The sequence below is a fragment of the Panthera onca genome, chromosome A1 (genome assembly GCF_046562875.1).
Source record: "Panthera onca isolate mPanOnc1 chromosome A1, mPanOnc1 haplotype 2, whole genome shotgun sequence".
Lineage (NCBI taxonomy): Eukaryota > Metazoa > Chordata > Mammalia > Carnivora > Felidae > Panthera > Panthera onca.
This window is the reverse complement of record NC_138339.1, coordinates 111843102-111860882: the sequence shown is the minus strand read 5'-3', so window position 1 is coordinate 111860882 and position 17781 is coordinate 111843102. Positions and strand designations below refer to the sequence as shown.

At 40.5% G+C, this 17781-nt stretch overlaps 1 protein-coding gene and 1 pseudogene across 4 annotated transcripts in view; one reads left to right on the top strand and one right to left on the bottom strand.

The window, feature by feature from the left end:
• PDE4D (phosphodiesterase 4D) overlaps positions 1-17781 on the bottom strand; it is a 720383-nt gene that overhangs the window by 490703 nt on the left and 211899 nt on the right. The window lies entirely within an intron of this gene.
• Positions 2792-4999, top strand: LOC144615683 (zinc finger protein with KRAB and SCAN domains 4 pseudogene; annotated as a pseudogene).

Sequence of the window (17781 nt, the reverse complement as noted above, 5' to 3'; positions counted from 1 at the left end):
GAAAAATGATGTGATCACTTTGTCCAATTGACAGAGCCAATATGATTACATTTAAATGATTTGAAAATGCTTAAAGAAATGTAAAGTACTAACATCATACTTTTTAAGTTGGTCTTAGTATCATTAACTAAAAAATATAAATTTCTATGAGCTCAAAGTATCAGCAATTCTGGTCAGAGGTTCTCTCTCCAGACTTTGGGAAACCCCATCAAAGAGGCTAAAAATGATTCTTGGGAAGATCCTATAATAAGGCTGTATCATCCTTTGGTTTGTCTTCCCGCTAAACAAGCCAACCTGAGGGCCACAGCCCTAGACAGAGTGCAGGATACTTGGACCATCCTTGGAGATGGTGGAATAGCAGCAGGTTATAGGGTGTCCCCACATCTCAGTCTACCCCAGGCTTTTGACCACTTGGAGCATGCCAATGAACCTCTCCAATCCCCCTTTCCCTTACAGTCTCTCTTTCCAGTCACATGTTACTAAAAGATGCTGGTAAATAGTACAAAGGTACACTATCAGCCTTATGTTTTGTTTCCTTATGACAGAACTAGGACATGATTTATTCAACATACTGGCTTCAGGTAACACATGGTAAATATGCCAGAAAATACTGGTAGAATTCTTTTGCTGATTTTTCCAAAATTTATCACTTATTTGTAGGATGTCTATGCAAAGAAATGGGTCTCTCCAATTTTATTAACAAAATTTGACAATTTTATTAATTTAAAAAAAATCCAATATGTCTTTAAAAATAGAGGTTGCCTGAAACTCGCATGCTTATGTTTACTAGATGAGTGAAAATCAAAATGTTTAAGATAGAATCTTCTGTTGTTTCAAAAAAAAAATCTGCTATACTAAGATTAGAAAACATTTATTTTTCTCTAGGATTGATTTAATTAAACACACTAAAGTGGGCCAAGACAGCAACAACAGCAAAACACTCTTAATATAGATATGGTTTGCTTCTATGGGTCTATGACTATATATGGGTATCTGGAAACGTTAGGGTATCTGGTGACCATCAAGCTAGTCACTGTTAGTCAACAGGTATATGCACTGTAGTGCAAGCCCAGTTGCTAAATTATAAAGACAATCCAGTCATTGTCATAGTGTGGTCCCCAGACCAGCAACACCTGAGCCACTTGGGGACTTGCTAGATGAACACAACTGAGGGCTTACCACAGACCTATAGGATCAGAAACTCTAGGGAAGGGGCCCAGCAGTGTGCATTTCAGTAACCCCTCCAGGTGATTTTGAAGCTCACTAAGGTTGGAAAAGCCCTTAGATGAAGTCACAGTGAATGCCCTTTTAATTTTCTAATTCTAAAATGTTGTGTCTTACTGTTCTGCATAGTAGTCTTGTTTGATCGTATATATGCAAAAGCACAACTGCTTGTTAAAAGGTAAAAATTGGAGTCACTGATTAGCTACTTAGGCTGTTATATATAAATCATGTGGGCAGATTATTTTGAAAGCTGGATATTTGAATCTGTCGAAAACATGATAAGAGCTCCCCACAATCCAAATCTAAAAGTCCCATTTATTCTTCAAGAGTTAACATAATTCACTCATGCAAAATAAGTTACATTATATTTTAAAATGCTTTTTAGGTATTAATAGAGATCTGACATATTTTATTTGAATTCTTCTCTCATACTTTAGGCATATTTTCCAGATTGGTTTTCTTTCTCAACAAGAATCTAGGGGTGACATGTGAAAAAGCAAAACCAAAAAATAAACCCAATTCTATTTTTTTTAAATTTTTAACACTTATTGATTTTTTGAGCGACAGAATGAGAGCATGAACGGGGGAGAGCGGGGGAGGGCGGGGGAGGGGGGCACACAGAATTCACAGCCAGCTCCAGGCTCTGAGCTGTCAGCACACAGCCCGACATGGGGCTCGAACTCACTGACTGCCAGCTCATGAGCTGAACCAAAGGCAGACGCTTAACCGACTGAGCCACCCAGGTGCCCCAATAAATGAAGTTCTATTACATGCAACTATATTTTAAAACTCCTGGAGTCTTAAAAAATATGGGTATTTTCTTTTTTGATTTAAAGAAGCACAAACTATATATACTGTATTGTTTGTAGTTTTATTTTAGTAACTGAAAACACCATTTTAATTGTATAATTGTTTTAATAAAGGTGAAGCCAAGAGCTGAGAGAATCCCAGAGCAGGTAGCAGCTAATTCTTCCTGGAGAGCTAGGGACAGGGGCCCAGAAGAAGAACTATTAAGCTATGAGTTGGTGAGTTTCCAGGATACAGAATGAGAATGAAGACTTTCTTCCCAGAACAGCACACACACAAGAACACCCCATCATGAAGTGGTGGGATGAATCTGCCAGCAATGGAGTTGCATCATGCCAGACTTCCTGAGCTAAGGGGTTTATGTGAAGGCAATGGAGAGCCAATGAGAGTTTTTAGGCAGTGGATTTATATAACACAGTCTCTTTTAGGAAGATGGGCACTGGCAAAAGCATGAGCTCTGGACTGAATCTCATACAGACTGTTGTCAGAGAATCCTGGCAACTTCTAACTTGACAAAAGACCAGGTCAATGCAGGAGTGGTGGCAATAAAGGCAAGAACCTGAGAGACATTTTAGCTGGGAGTGAATGTGATGGTCTGGGGGGGTGGGGAAGAAACAAGGTGGAATTGTAAACTTCTTATGAAGTATCTCTTAATATTAGGTGTGATGCTTATTTTGCATTAGTTTTTCATGCCAATTGTTGGAGGCTAAATAAGGTTTTTACGCTTATATTGGAAGGGGGGAGGGAGAAAGTACTCCTCTCATGTATCCAGCTGGTTCAGATGATCACTCTTCAAAATGACAGGAACAGGTGGAAAGTAGTAACACTGAGAGGCAGAGCAGGTGTTCTGGAGGCATTTCTTAAGCAGCACTCCTATGGGTACAGGTTGTTGAGTCTTTATAGCAGTGTAGTCACTGGAGGAGTTAAGTATGCTGTGTCCTGGGTCCTTTTCCCAGAAATTCTGATATCATTGCTCTGGGTATCTGGCTTAGACATGAGATTTTTAAAATTTCCCCAAATGATTTAAGGTGGGTGAGAAATACTGCTTGAAAATCTAAGTGAAGTCTTTTTCAGTTAGATAATGTAAGCTTTAAAATTCCATTCTGTTGATTTGCCTAATAATCTGTTGTGATGTTAATGAAACAAGAGTGTCATATATTTACCTCCTAGGGATGATGCAAAAACAAATAGGATAATATGTGTGGTATGATAATATAAGCCGGTATTTATGTGGGCTCAATGAAGGCTCTGCTTAAGCATGAATCTCTGGGATCACAGGTCTTACCAGAGTTCTCCAGATCCCTCGGCTTGACCCAGGAGGGCGCTGCAGAGGTGATGCAGTGGTGGCTGCCAGGGTGCCCCCAGCACCCCAGGGCTTGGTGAAAATGGAAGATGTGGCCCTAGCTTTCTCCCCCTGACTGGACACAGCTGGGTTCATCTCGGGGGTGCTTTCACAGAGATGAAAGGCAGGAAAACTGTGGTGGCCTGACTTCCCTAGGTTGTGAAATACAGGCTAAGTTCAGGGACCTGCCTCCAGATGAGGAACATTCATACAAGAGCCCAGGGAAATACCATGGCACTTAGATGAAGACAGTGCCCGGACGCCTGCAGGTGCAGCAGCTAGTGAACATGAGGGCAGGTTACCAAGAAAGCAGAAAAATGCCACAGGAAGTAGGCAGCACTATTGTCATGAATGTGGAAAGTGTTTTGCTCAGAGTTCAGGCCTGACTAAATACAGGAGAATCCACCCAGGGAGAAACCATACGAATGTGAAGACTGTGGCAAGACCTACATCGGGAGCTCTGCCATCGTCATCCATGAGAGAGTCCACACTGATGAGAAACTATATGAGTGTGAGGAATAGGGCATGGTCTTCAGTCACAGTTCAAACCTTATCAGACACCAGAGAACCCACACTGGGGAGTGTGAGGAGTGTGGGAAAGCCTTCAGCAAGAACTAGAGCCTCCTTGAACATCACAAACTCCACACAGGAACGGAGCCATACTAGGGGAGCAGGTGTGGCAAAGTTTTTACTACCTCCTGAGATGTCAGAGGATCCATGGTGATAAAAATGCGCAGGATCCTGCACGTGGAGAGACCTGAGACAGTCCGGGGAAGGGAAGGCCAGTGGGAAAATGTTGAGGCTCCCGTGTCTTACAAATACAATGAATGTGAGAGGAGTGTCACTCAGAAGAGAAGCCTTATCAAACATCAGAAAATCCACACAGGTGAGAAACCCTATCAGCGTGACACACATGGGAAAGCGTTCACACGAACTTCATACCTCGTTCAACATCAGAGGAGTCATGTCGGGGAAAAAGCGTCCTATCATAGTGACTGATGAGGTCCATGCCAGAGTGGGTGCTCATTCCTCATTGAACTGAAGCCACCCTGGAGCCCTTCCTGACCACAGAAACCGGGCTGGGGCTTTACTGACCACTATGCATCATCTTGTGTTAGAAGACACAGAGTCTGGCTGAGATGAATTCTCTTCTACATTCTAGAAGGTGGCTGGGAAACAGCATGTTTGATCAGAAGCTATGGGAGAGTTGTCTGGAAGATGTAGGACCTGAAATGTTTGTTCTCACCTATTGAACTGAAATGGGCTTTCAGGCTGATTAACCACCTCCAGCCAGCACTTTATGATGAGTGGTGGGCAGATGGCTCTGACGGGGGCTGCTGCTCTGACCATTTTGCCTGTGATCAATCTTTCAGCAGTTGGTCAAATCTGTGATATCTTATGCTCCCCATTGTGCCCTGTGTATAGGTGCTATAAACATTTATTAAATACACCAGTGAGGTGAATACATAGGGAAGGGAAGGAAAAATAAGATAAAAACAGAGATGGAGACAAACTATAAGAGACTCTTAGACACAGAGAACCAACTAAGGGGTTGTTGGAGGGGAGATAGGTGGGGGGATGGGCATTAAGGAGGGTACTTGTTGGGATACAGGGTATTATATGTAAGTGATGAATCACTAAGTTCTAATCCTGAAACCATTATTACACTATATTTTAAAGAACTTAGATTTATTTATTTTTAATGTTTATTTTTGAGAGAGAGAGAGAGAGAGAGTGAGTGGGGGAGAGGCAGGGAGAGAGAGAGAAGCAGAATCCAAAGCAGGCTCTAGGGACATGGGACTTGAACTCATGAACCACAAGATCATGACCTGAGGCGAAGTCAGATACTTAACCAACTGAGCCACTCAGGCACCCCAGAGGTGTTTCTAACTCTTAAAGTCCAATAAGGGAATTGTAGCATTCCAAAGACATTTGTTTGTTATGCTTGGGAACGAATCCTGGGATTGAGTGACAAGAAATCAAATATGGTATGGCATATATGCTGCTATAAAGAACTATCAGATAGCTAGCATGTACATGGCTTAATTTAATTTTAATTAAAAAATTTCACTGTCATCCATATTTCATATTTTAACATAAGTTAAATGATCAGGTCAATAGGTAATACCCCTTCCCTGTCATTTGTATGTCTGTGAATGGCAAGGGAGAATAGTGTTAAATTTTTTTTTAAATAGAGAAAAGAATTCTCAGAGCAACTCCTTTTCTAAAGCAAGCACACTTTTACCTGTAAGTAGATATATATAAAGCTATCTTGTGGACTTTATCATATATTTGCTCTTAAATATCGTAGCATCCCCTGAGTAAAACAAAAACAAAAACAAAAAAAAACAAAAAACAAAACATACTCATATGCACACATATACATATTTTAATGAATAGCTAAGACAAAGTCATGATGATAAAACATGATGATGAGCATTGTCTTGGCTGGAATAAAGCATTTATTACTGAGAATAAAGGGTTCAAATGACCTAAATGAAGACAAAAAACTCAGAAAAAGAAAATGGGACTGCTTTAACAGTTTGACCAGCTCCCAACCTGTCAGCCTTTAATCTACATTATGTATGACAGGGATTTTCTATTTCAAATAGAATTATTAATCAGAAGATTAAAGTTAATTATTAATCAGAACAGTTTTCCATGTAGTACATCAAAGAAGTAGGCTTAATTGTCTACCTAATAGATTACAGTAATGCAGGTGTTTAAAAGAATGCATCTTCAGAAATAATATTCTACATGCTTCTTAACATTTTCTAATTTGGTAACATTAATAAGATTTTACTATTCTAAATTTTGTTGAAGACACTTGCTCTCATTATTCTGAAGGTTAGTTGAAATTTATGTGTCTGCATGTTAATTTGTCTGACAACTTGTGGTTTCTCCAAAATAAAATAACTTCAAACTTCCATTCATTACGGAGAGAATTTTGGGTAAAAATTTAGAGTAGTTAATATATATGAGGTTTTTCTTCAGTTTTTGACAGCCATTTACTTGGCCATACAAATATTCAGTAAATAAGATGCCCTCAACTTCTTTTTTGACATGACAAAAGAAACCTTCTAACATTCTAGTTTAAATATTTTATTTGAAAATGCACTGCTACAACATCACTATAAAACTAAGGACAGTTGTGTGATAACCATAATTCTTTCTCAAAATAAGAATGCTTGTTTTACGCTTTAGCTGTTATATTCACCTTTTCATTTTTCAGGTATGCTCGCACCAAGCAACAAATCTATAGGAGATGTATTTACATTTTACTGTTACAGGGAGATGATCTGTGATGTAAATGAGGATAAAAATATTTAAATTGGGGTTAGACCATTCTAGTTCATACATACATTCCATTATTGAAATAAAATACTGACTGAAAGGTAATATAAATGGTTAGTTGGTCAGCAAGTTTCATTGAGTAAACCAAATTCCTTTCCAGGATTTCTTGCACAAAAATTCTGCACACTAAAATTCACTTAGCCCCTAAACCTGGTGGCAAAACTGGTCCCCAATCACTAGGGGGACAATCAAGGACACAAAGAAAGTTCTTTGGTTTAAGTTTCTGCATGATAAAGCTTGGAAAACATTTATGACGACAGAGTGGCCTAAGAGAAGAGCCCAGCTCACTTGTGCTCCAGACCTACCCTACACTGCATTTCCAGCAGTATGTCATGGGCAACCACAGAATACTCGGGCTCACCATGTCCAAATGGATGTATCATTTCAGTCTAAAACCTGCCAGCTCTCCTGAGCCCTAAACTCAGTGAATAGCGCACTAGTTGCTCAAGGTGTCTCCCTCTCCCTCACTTCCGTACCTAATAAATCACCAGGTCCGAATGAATCCACTTTCTAACTAGCTATTTCTAAATCTTTTTATCTCTCTGCATTCTCACCTTGCTGCTGATCCAAGCTATGAATATTTGTTGTCTGAATTATTACAACAGGGTCTCCACTGCTCTCCCTTCCTTTAGCACCATGCTTCTCAGCCTGTACGGAGTGCAGCCAAGTCCTACAACCTCAAAGGCTTTCCGTTTTGTTGGAATAAAGTCCCGAACTCAGCGTGGCTAAGACTTTATTTTATTTTATTTTATTTTATTTTATTTTATTTTATTTTATTTTATTTTATTTTATTTTCCTTTTCCCTGCATTCTTTACCAGTGTCATCCTTCTCTTCTCCAGAACCTGTGCAGTCACCACCTGCCCCCCATCTCCACCAGATGGGGCTATGGTCAGTCACTTTGAGGGGACTAGGAACTCCCTGTATTTGGACTTTGCATTTGTTCTCAGTCTGCCCTTGCTTCATCCGGCTAATTTCTTCTCAGCCTGTAAATTCTAGTACCTCCGTCGTGAACTCTTCCTGACCACCCCAGACCCATGCCCTCAAGTCCAGGAGAGCTGTTCTGGCCAATAGCATTGGCCTCATCTGAAAGTACTAGACTTCCTTGTTATTGTTTGTTTCCTCATCTAACTTTCCCATTGGACCTCTGGCTTCACAAGAACTATGGCTGTGTCTGTCTTGCTCACTTGTCCAGCCCTGTGCATTATAGTGAGAAATTCATGGTACATGTTACACAGATATTTGTGAAATGAATGAATCTGAATGGAGTTGCCTACGAAGGCCTCAGAGTTAAAATTTCTGTTTATGCCCTTAGCTGTCTGGTCAAAGTACGACAGGAAATAGTACACGGTAATTAGCTGTCCACTTTTAAAAAGTTACCTTCCTGCCTCAAAGTTTCACTACTCTCCCCCCAACCCCCTCCAAAATCCAACAGCTAGCTAGATTTAAATCTCTTGGGCTTCTTTGAGGCTTGGTAAGAACTGTAGCAACCATCATTATATTTAAGAAAATTAAATTACTAATATCAGTCTACCCCTTTCTCCAAGAAAATGAAATTACTTCTCTACAGAATTAAAACACCATTTCCTTGAACTTGATGAAGCAGCCAATTTTCTTTTGTGTTTCCTGCCTCAAAAAAGAATATGTGTCTAGACATAATATTAGTAAACTTTTTTTTTTATGAGATACCCTTTCCATTAGAACAAACTCCATTATTTCCACACAACTACATAAAGAGCTCACTGTACCTCTTTGCTTCTTAATAAAAAAAAAAAAAAAAAAAAAGGAACTTTTAACTCATATCTCCAAACATAGAATTCTGCTTAAAAAACAAAACAAAACAACAACAACAACAACAAACCCATTGTGGATTTATATACCATACTCCATATTTCTAAATATTATAATCATTCATCTGGAGAGGTGTCAAACCAGTTTGCCTTGTCATATTTTTATAGTAGCAGTTCTCAGACTTGAATACACATAGGAATCTCCTGGAGGGTTTTTTAAATGCAGGTTTCTGGGAACAGTCCCTCCAGGTTACTGACTCATTAGGCCTGAGACAGAACCAGAAAATCTGCATTTCTAACAACTTCCCAAGTGATTTTGATGCAGCTGGTCTGAAGACCACACTTGGAGATTTAACTTACACAAGGAACTTATGGTAGAGAAGCACATTGTGTCTCTTTGTAGTTGTATCATGGCATTTTGACACACACTATGCCATTCTCCTTTCTTTTATTTATTTTTTATTTTATTATTATTATTATTTTTATTTTAGAGAGGGAGGGAGTGAGAGCGCATGAGTGCAGGAGGAGGGCAGAGGACCACAGAGAGAATCTTAAGCAGTCTCCAAGCTCAGTGTGGAGCCCAAGGCAGGGGCTCCATCTCATAACCCTGGGATCATGATCTGAGCTGAAATCAAGAGCAGGATGCTCAACTCACTGAGCCACCCAGGCGCCACCCCCCCCACCCTTTTTAAAGTTTTGGTCATCAGTATCTAAATCACTTTTGCTGTCTAAAAATGTGAAACATGTGCTCACTGCTGAAACTTAACCACACAACGACACATCACTTTCCTAAACAGAAGAGGCCTCTTTTTGCAAGCTTAAAAAAAGAAACGAAAAACAACCCAAAGTGAGGAAGTTTTATCTTCCACCACAAACATGTTTTGCCTCTGTTGTGATTCCTTTGTTCAGGAGCCAAGCTGGCAATTAAGCTGGCACAAGGAATAGGAGCCGTGTGTTTAATATGATGACAGTATAGCCATTGTAAGCCCTGCAACAATGAGAGCCCACACATAAACTCATCTGTAGTTCTAGTTCCTTCTCCCTTCTTGCTACCTACATGGTACTGCCCATTCTGAATTCTCAGAACCACAAAGGTAGGGAAGATTTTTGATCCTGTCACATGCTACCCCATTTACACTATTTTATACCTTAACTCATAGGAGCAACCTTAATTAATCCTCTTTAAACCACAGAGCTAATTGTTAAGTCCATCAACAAAATGGCACTTTGGAATCTCTTCACTGAGGAGGCTATTTCCATTACCTCTGTCTTCCTCTGCAATATCACCGTGCTGAGAAGAGCAAGTTGAAAAGCCTATCTTGAGTTGAGCTTGTTAGGAAGGTTATTTTTGTCTTACAGACTTCTTTTATTTTAATCTTCTTAAAATTTCTTACGAAGTTCTAATTCCCATCAGTTCTAGCATAAGCTGAGTGAAAGGGTATCAGGATTTAAAGAAAGTGATGCCCTTAGTAAGGGCCTCTGAAGAATCAGGCACACCGTGCTGTGACCATTACAAGGCACTATGTAAGTTCCTGCTCTTCTCAAAGCTTCTTTCACAGTGGACATCTTTGTGTTGTTCACTGCTATATCCCTGTATTTTAAAATAATGCCTTCAGGGGGTGCCTGGGTGGTACAGTCAGTTATCTATCTAACTCTTGATCTCAGCTCAGGTCTCAATCTCAGGATCATGAGTTCGAGCCCCACATTGGGTTCCATGCTGGGCATAGAGCCTACTTAAAAAAAATAATAATAATTACAAATTTTTTAAAAATGAAATAAAATGAATAAAATGGTTCTGTATTCAAAAAGTGTCCATACTAGTAGCACATTTTTATTTTTCACTTTAAATTGTCTGTCAGTTTATAAATGGAAAGGAATTCCACATAGGACTCTCCCACCCTTTATGCAGGGAATACAGTTTTGGCTAAATACTTTCTCAGTTTTGTAGAAGGGCATATATTTATTAGGAATACAAATGCAATGATCATTTCTTTAACACCAATGGTGTCCTCAAAGCTTCTTCTTCATTTTGTAGCTATATTAGCTTATCTATCTTTACAGCCCATTCTACTCTCTATTTATTCACCCTCTCTGTGTTCATGAAAGAATCCAGCCAGGGGGTGCGTGGGTGGCTCAGTCAGTTGGCTGTCCAGTCTAGAGATCAGCACAGGTCTTGATCCGAGGGTTGTGGGATCAAGCTGTGAGTTGGGCTCCATGTTGAGTGTAGAGCTTGCTTGCAATTCTTTCTCTCCTTCTGCACGTTTCTCCAGCTCCTTCTCTCTCTCTCTCTCTCTCCCCACCCCCTCTCTGTCTCTCTCTCTCTTTCCCCAACCCCCGAAGAAGAAGAAGAAGAAGAAGAAGAAGAAGAACAACAACAACAACAACAACAACAACAACAAAAACAACAAAAACAACAACAACAACAAAGGAAAGAAAAGAAAAAGATTCCAGCAGCCAGGGAGGAATCCATTACAAGAACATCAGCTACAACTAGGTCATGCTACTCAGATATTCAGATATGGACCTAGACGTCAGCTTTGACTGCTGGCTCCTGAATCATCTACTCTTCTTTCCAGATTATTCAACCCTGAGGTCTGTTTCACGGACGCTAGACCTTGCGTCAGACGCCCAAATTGGGAGAGCCTCACACCGCAATGCTTTATTGCCCTTTCTAGCTTTGGATCTCCTGTAACCCAATACCACCTAAACCAAGCCAGGCTCTCTAATGCCCTTTGGATATTCTTCCTCTAACGAGTCACAAGTCCATTCTCCTGAATCTCTTGTAGCACCTAAGTTCTAATTTTTTTCCTGCAAGTTCTCATTTTTTCCCCATTTCCTGTTGCTGGAATACCACCAAACCCCTCATGGACACCCTAAGTATTGGCAAGGTACAACGCTGCTGTCTAGACTTCACTTTCAGGGCCCACGGTATAGGAATGATCAGGCAGTCAGCATCCAACAAGCAGAGTGGGCAGACAGGACAGCAATTGGGGTGGAGGGAGGTCATAGATGAGGCCCTACGTGCTCTTATTTCCAAAGAATAATGTAATTGGTGAATTCTCCTAACCAGCAAGGATCAAAGTGATGTATTATTTTAGCACTCCCACAAGAATTTACCTACGTCATTTCTGCACAGAATTTTATTTTATGGAAACGTTCCACACTTTTTAACATACTATATCACCTCCTCATGCCAAGTAATTTCATAGTTTAAGAATTATAAAATGTACTCATCAAAAATTTGACAAACCATGTGTTATGTATTACGTGTTTATATATTTTAAAAATCCTGAACAAATCTCTCGAGATTCTTTTTAAAAACAACCACCGGCACAGCGGGACAGAAACACAGAACAACTCATAGAAGACCAGCACCTGACCTACAGGTCCAATACTTTGAAATTTTGTTGAAATACTTGGAAAATTAGGGGTACAGTACATGAGAACAAAGGCAGGCTACAAGAGTCCCTTCTGCACAACACAGAAGCCTCAGAAATGAAAGGTCCAAACCTCTTCTAGAGATAATAATCAATGGAGAAGAGCAGCCCCGAAAGCATTAATGCAATCGGTGTGCATGCTGCCAGCTACTTTACAATCCGCGACAAGCAGCACCAAGTGAGAGCGCATTGTGTTTGCTCTTCTGATATAATAGAAGGGATGAAGGTGAACATGACCTGCTGAATCTGATCATGTTTGACTGAGGAGTGACAGAGGAGTTTTCTTCAATTAATTGCCAGCTGCATTACTTGAGCTAATGCCAGCTGGGCTTTTGTCATGAAGTGACACCAAAACAAATTATTCTGTACTCAGTGCTGGCTGGGATGCAGGTAGTTTGTCCATCCACAGGCGAAGGAGGGAGAGGGGCAGGGGCTCTGCTACCTGAATTTTGGGAGCATATTTTGGCAACTGTTTAAAAAAATAACAGAGTTCATGTTAATTACTAAAATGTCCAAATGGATCTGTTTAGGCTCAAATACATATTTGGATGACCAGATTCTTAGAAGGGATAAACCAAAGAGGAGAGAAGGGGCCTCACCAAGGTCATGCAGATTTCTTTTGCCATTAGTGAAATCCATATTCACATTCAAGTCACATGGTCAAGGGCAGGAAGAGGCAAAAAGGGTTTTATTGAGGACATCCATATGAGGGGATTCTTGAGGGGGTGAAAATGATGACTACAGTGACGTAAAAGAAATCCAGTATAAGAGTTAAAGGAGTCAAAGGCCAGCTAGTACATTCAGAAGAGATTAACAGGCCCAGCTGCTGGGACTTTTCTAGCGAGGTGCCTGTCCTGGTGGTCACAAGCCCATGTGTCTTCTGGCTGCCTAGACACATTCCTGTCTGTCTGGATGGAAGAGTGCCCACCCACAAGCCAGACCTTTTCATTACAGGAAAGTTTCTGAGGTTCCATGTGTCAGGCAAACTTCACTTACCATCACTTCATGTAAACACCTCTTCTACGGAGATTTCTTACAGAAAAAAAAAAAAAAAACCCAGTTGAAAACATCTACCCAAAGAGGTGAAGGTCAGAATAACAGAGGCTACAGAGGAATCCAGGTATGGAATCTACAGACATAAAATAAGTGCTCCCAATGAGGAAGCAGTAGCAGCTTGACCTCTGAATTCTTTGCTATCTGTTTGCTCCCTCCGTTTTCAAACTGTAGCCCTGGAAATATAAACATGCTATTCTAAACATTCACAGGCCTGCGGCGGCAAAATGCCACAGGGCAGCTTCACAACTGGGGCACGCAGACCATAAATCCTGTGGTGGCAGGAGGGAGGTACGGAAATGGACATCACTGGTCAGCGCCCTGCACCAAAGAACACTGGGCACAAGCAAGAGGCCACTGGCAGCCCATTCCAGGATTCTCTCATTCAATGAAGAAGGAAGGACCTCAAGGATTGAATTACCCAGTTGACGCTGGTGCTACTCATGCCAGGGGGCGAGAGTTACAAGACTGCCAAAGGCCAGAGTTGCTTTGGATTTCGGCAGAATCATTTGGTCTCTATTGTGGTCATGTGCACTTCTATTCTGATACAGAATTTAGAGAAGGACTCGGGACAGTCCTCCCAGGATTTGACTCTATCTCTGTCACCAGGAGAGGGAAACCTATTTGGCCACATGAGACTGACGAGAAACAGCCTTTGTTACTGGCAACACCGAATGGAAAGTGTGAAACAAGAAAACCATCACTACTAGTTTCATTCAAAGCAACAGGCATCGATGTCTACAACCACCTGGTTCAGTCAGTGGTTGGTTAGTCCAGGAGACTCTAAGTCATTAACCAAAATTATCTTCAGAGTAGGTCCAGGGGGGAGGTGATCTGTTAGCAAGCAGATATAACAACACCTTCTTCAACTGCCATACGTAGAGGCAATGGGCACCCCAAATGTAACTCCCTTCCAAGTCAGCAATTTTTAGCCAGAATACAGGCAAATTTCTAGGTATGAGTATTGCATGACATTGTTTCCCAAGTATTAGCTTACTTCTTTCTTGAAACATGAAACACGTTATTTTCCAGCTCCCTCTACATCACAACCAAATGTATAACTGGAACCAGAAAAACTCCGATCATTCCTGTTTAAGAACTTTGTTTTGTTTCTGTAATCTTTGGATGGAGCAGAGACTCTATTTCTGGGATAATCCCTATACCTGGGATAAATGCTCCGTGTGGATGTATTAACAGACTCTCTGCCTAAAACGCAAACATATATAGTTCATGAAACATGACCCTAGATAGTCTTAGTGCTATCATTCAGGGCCTGATCATTCCATCAGTGATTCATCATCTCCTCTATCCTCTATCATTTCCTTTTGATATTCTCTTTATCAAAAAAAAAAAAAAAAAAAAAAAGGAGTGAATGAAATGGAAAGTACTGTGCAAAAAGCATGCCCCTGGCTTGATGCTAGATAACATTTATGCATTTTGTCTTCAAACCTAACCTTCTGAGGGTAATATCCAATTACATATGGAGCAAAAAAAAGCTCGGTTGCAGAGAGATCCACTAAAATATCACTTCCTCCAAGGTTCACCTGATGAAATGACCTGATTTAAGAGCTGTTCATATAGGAGCACCTGGGTGGCTCAGTCAGTTAAGTGTCTGACTCAATGTCAACTCAGGTCATATCTCACAGGTTCATGAGTTGGAGCCCCACGTCGGACTCTGCATAGTAACCTCACAGAGCTTGCTTGGGATTCTCTGTCCCCCTCTCTCTCTGCCCTTCCCCCACTGGCTCTCTCTGTCTCCGCCCCCCCCCCCCCACCCCAACACACACAAAAAAGATGTTTAGGATGGCCAGATACCCTTGATCTATCCCATCATTCTTCTCATAAGCTCATTATTTACTGTCTTCCTTTTAAACGGTGATTTCCTTGGAGGTAGGAACTGTGTCTTGCTCATCTTTTCACCCACAGTGCCCTGACACCTGATGCCAGAAGTAAGTGTAAGCCATGTGGCCAGTAAGCAAAAGCACTGGGCTTTCAATCTAGAAGTGTCTGATTATAACACCTACCAAGTAAAATATGTTGGAGTGTTATCAGTTATGTTGCTCTGAGGTATTGAGGTATTGAGATGAGTTTATCCAGTTCATTCTAGATACTTCACCACCAAGACATTCTCAAGACATAAATGTTGACAGAATTCAAGTGTCCAAGTTAGCTCTGTTTTCCAAAACCATAGGTAAATGGAAACTAAAGATTCAGGTAAGGGTCAGCCTTAAGGAAGGAAGAGGAGCCTTCAGTGAACATATGAATGAGTACTTACTTTGTTAAATTATAGGTTGGCTTTTCACCTGGATTACAGGAAAAATACTCCACCATCAACTTTACTTTGAAGAAGTATATTGAGTAAAACCCCAAGTGTTCTCTGCATGAAAAATTCTAGTTTTTCCTTACTATACAAATTCATAATGTAAATATAATCGCAATGGCATTTCCTTTTGCAGCATCATTTAAAAACACAAACCTTTGGAGAACAAGGATTTCAACAAAGTAAGTAAAATAGCTTTAAATCCCATGAAAAGAAACTGCAGGCACAAAACCTGAGAAGCATTTTCAAGAACAGCTTTGGTGATGGAGCATAATATCAGCTTATAACAGCTTATATCAGCTTCCCTTCCAAACCCTGGCTCCCCTTCCTGCTACCCTCCTTATAACTAATGTTAATAATAAAAATACATTTAACAAAATGATAATAAAAATACATTTAACAAAAGATAATACAATAGGTAGAAAAACGTTGTTTGGCTTAAAATGTAACCAATTTAACTATGAAAGTTCGGTTTAACTTCTCTAGTAAGCACAGTAGGTACCTTGCCCAGGGTTCTATTAGGAACCCAAGAAAATGTTTTAATATCTTTTAAAAAAATGAACATGATCCAGGTTAAATTATATTTGTTTTATACCAATGTAGTTGTAAATTATAACAGAGAGAGAGCGAGAGAGAGAGAGCACCAGAGTGCAAGTGGGGGAGGGGCAGAGAGAGGGAATCCAAAGCAGGCTCCAGGCCCTGAGCTGTCAGCACAGAGCCTGATTTGGGGCTCGAACTCATGAGCCGTGAGATCACAACCTGAGCCGAAGTTGTATGCTTAATCTACTGAGCCACCCAGGTGTCCCAATAATTTTTAGTATTTTTTAATGGAAGAAGAGGCCCACAAATTCCAAGTGAATAGAGACCACAAAAGTCAGAGTATGCCCCGTAGCTAGGCTATTTTTAATCTGTATGAATTTTTTATAACGTAATTATTTGTTGAGATGCCACGGACAAATTAATGTTGTTTGACTTTTATTTCTTCTCTCCACTATAAAAGCCAACCTCTCAAAAAACATTAGAAATGCTTATCAATTGGATTGGATATAAGTAGGATTTTTTAAAGTTTATTCATTTTGAGAGATAGAGAAAGCATGAGTGGGCCAGAAGCAGAGAGAAAGAGGGAGAGAAAGAATCCCAAGCAGGCTCTGCATTGTCAGCACAAAGCCCAATGCGGGGGTCAAACCCACGAACCAAGAGATCATGACCTGAGCCGAAAGAAACCAAGGGTGAGACGCTTAACCTACTGAGCCACCCAGGCGCCCCTGGATATGGAGAGGATTTTAATAAATATCAGCCACAAATCCAATTCTATGGGGCCATGAAAGCAAAGGATTTCCTAATAAAGCCTTCCCTCTCCCTATCTCACATCTTTTATCTGGACATCAACAACTTAGAAATAGTCACAATTTCATAGGTATAAATCAAGATGAACTGCTAGAACACTGCACATTCCTCCAAAGGATGGGGTAGGCCTCCATGATCGGATGCACAGAGGCCTAGTCAGTCACTTGGTCCATGTCTGGCACCTAAATCCACTGCAAGTCAACTCTGAGTCTCTACTGGAATCACTGCAAAATATAGGCTCTCATGCCCCTGGAATTTCTCCAGGCAGAATTATGCCAGGTGTTGCCTTAGCTTTCTTTACTACCACATAGGAAAAACCTGAGAAAGACAGTAATGCAGAGGGGGAGAGAGAGAGAGAGACAGAGACTGATGTCCTAATCACATTGAAAGAAACAAATCCTAAACCCATGACAACCAGCTGCACTCCTTGGATTTCCCAGTTTCAAGATCCCATAAACTGCCTTTCTACTTGTTTAAATCAGTTGGAATTTAGTTTCTACTGCTTGCAACTAACGTGGGAGAAAACTCTAATACAATTATTTCACCATATGGATCTTTGTTCAGTGTTAAGGAATACAACAGAAATCTTGATGTGATGTAAATCTAGTCTTGCTACTTATCCCTCTCTCTGTTGCCTTTGTATCTAGTTGACAATAGAAGAATACAATCGTTTGTTCCAACACTGAGGCAAATGCATCAGTTCATTCATAATTTCAACAAATGCTTACTGCACATCTATTATGTGCCAGGTAATCAATGAAAATTCAGAGTTGGAAAAAAAAACAGACATATGGCCTACTTTCATAAAATTTACAGTCGTGTGGAAAGGAGTGGTCACTTAACAAAGAGATGGACCATGTATACATATGTTGGAAAGCTACATGTGGTAAAAAGAAAAATAATGCAGGAAAGAGAACATAGAATGTCTGGGTTTGATGATGGGTTTTGTATTGTTGTGTTTTTCTTTTTAATTTTTTTTTAATGTTTATTTATTTTTGAGACAGAGAGAGACAGAGCATGAACAGGGGAGGGGCAGAGAGAGAGGGAGACACAGAATCTGAAACAGGCTCCAGGCTCCCAGCTGTCAGCACAGAGCCCGATGCGGGGTT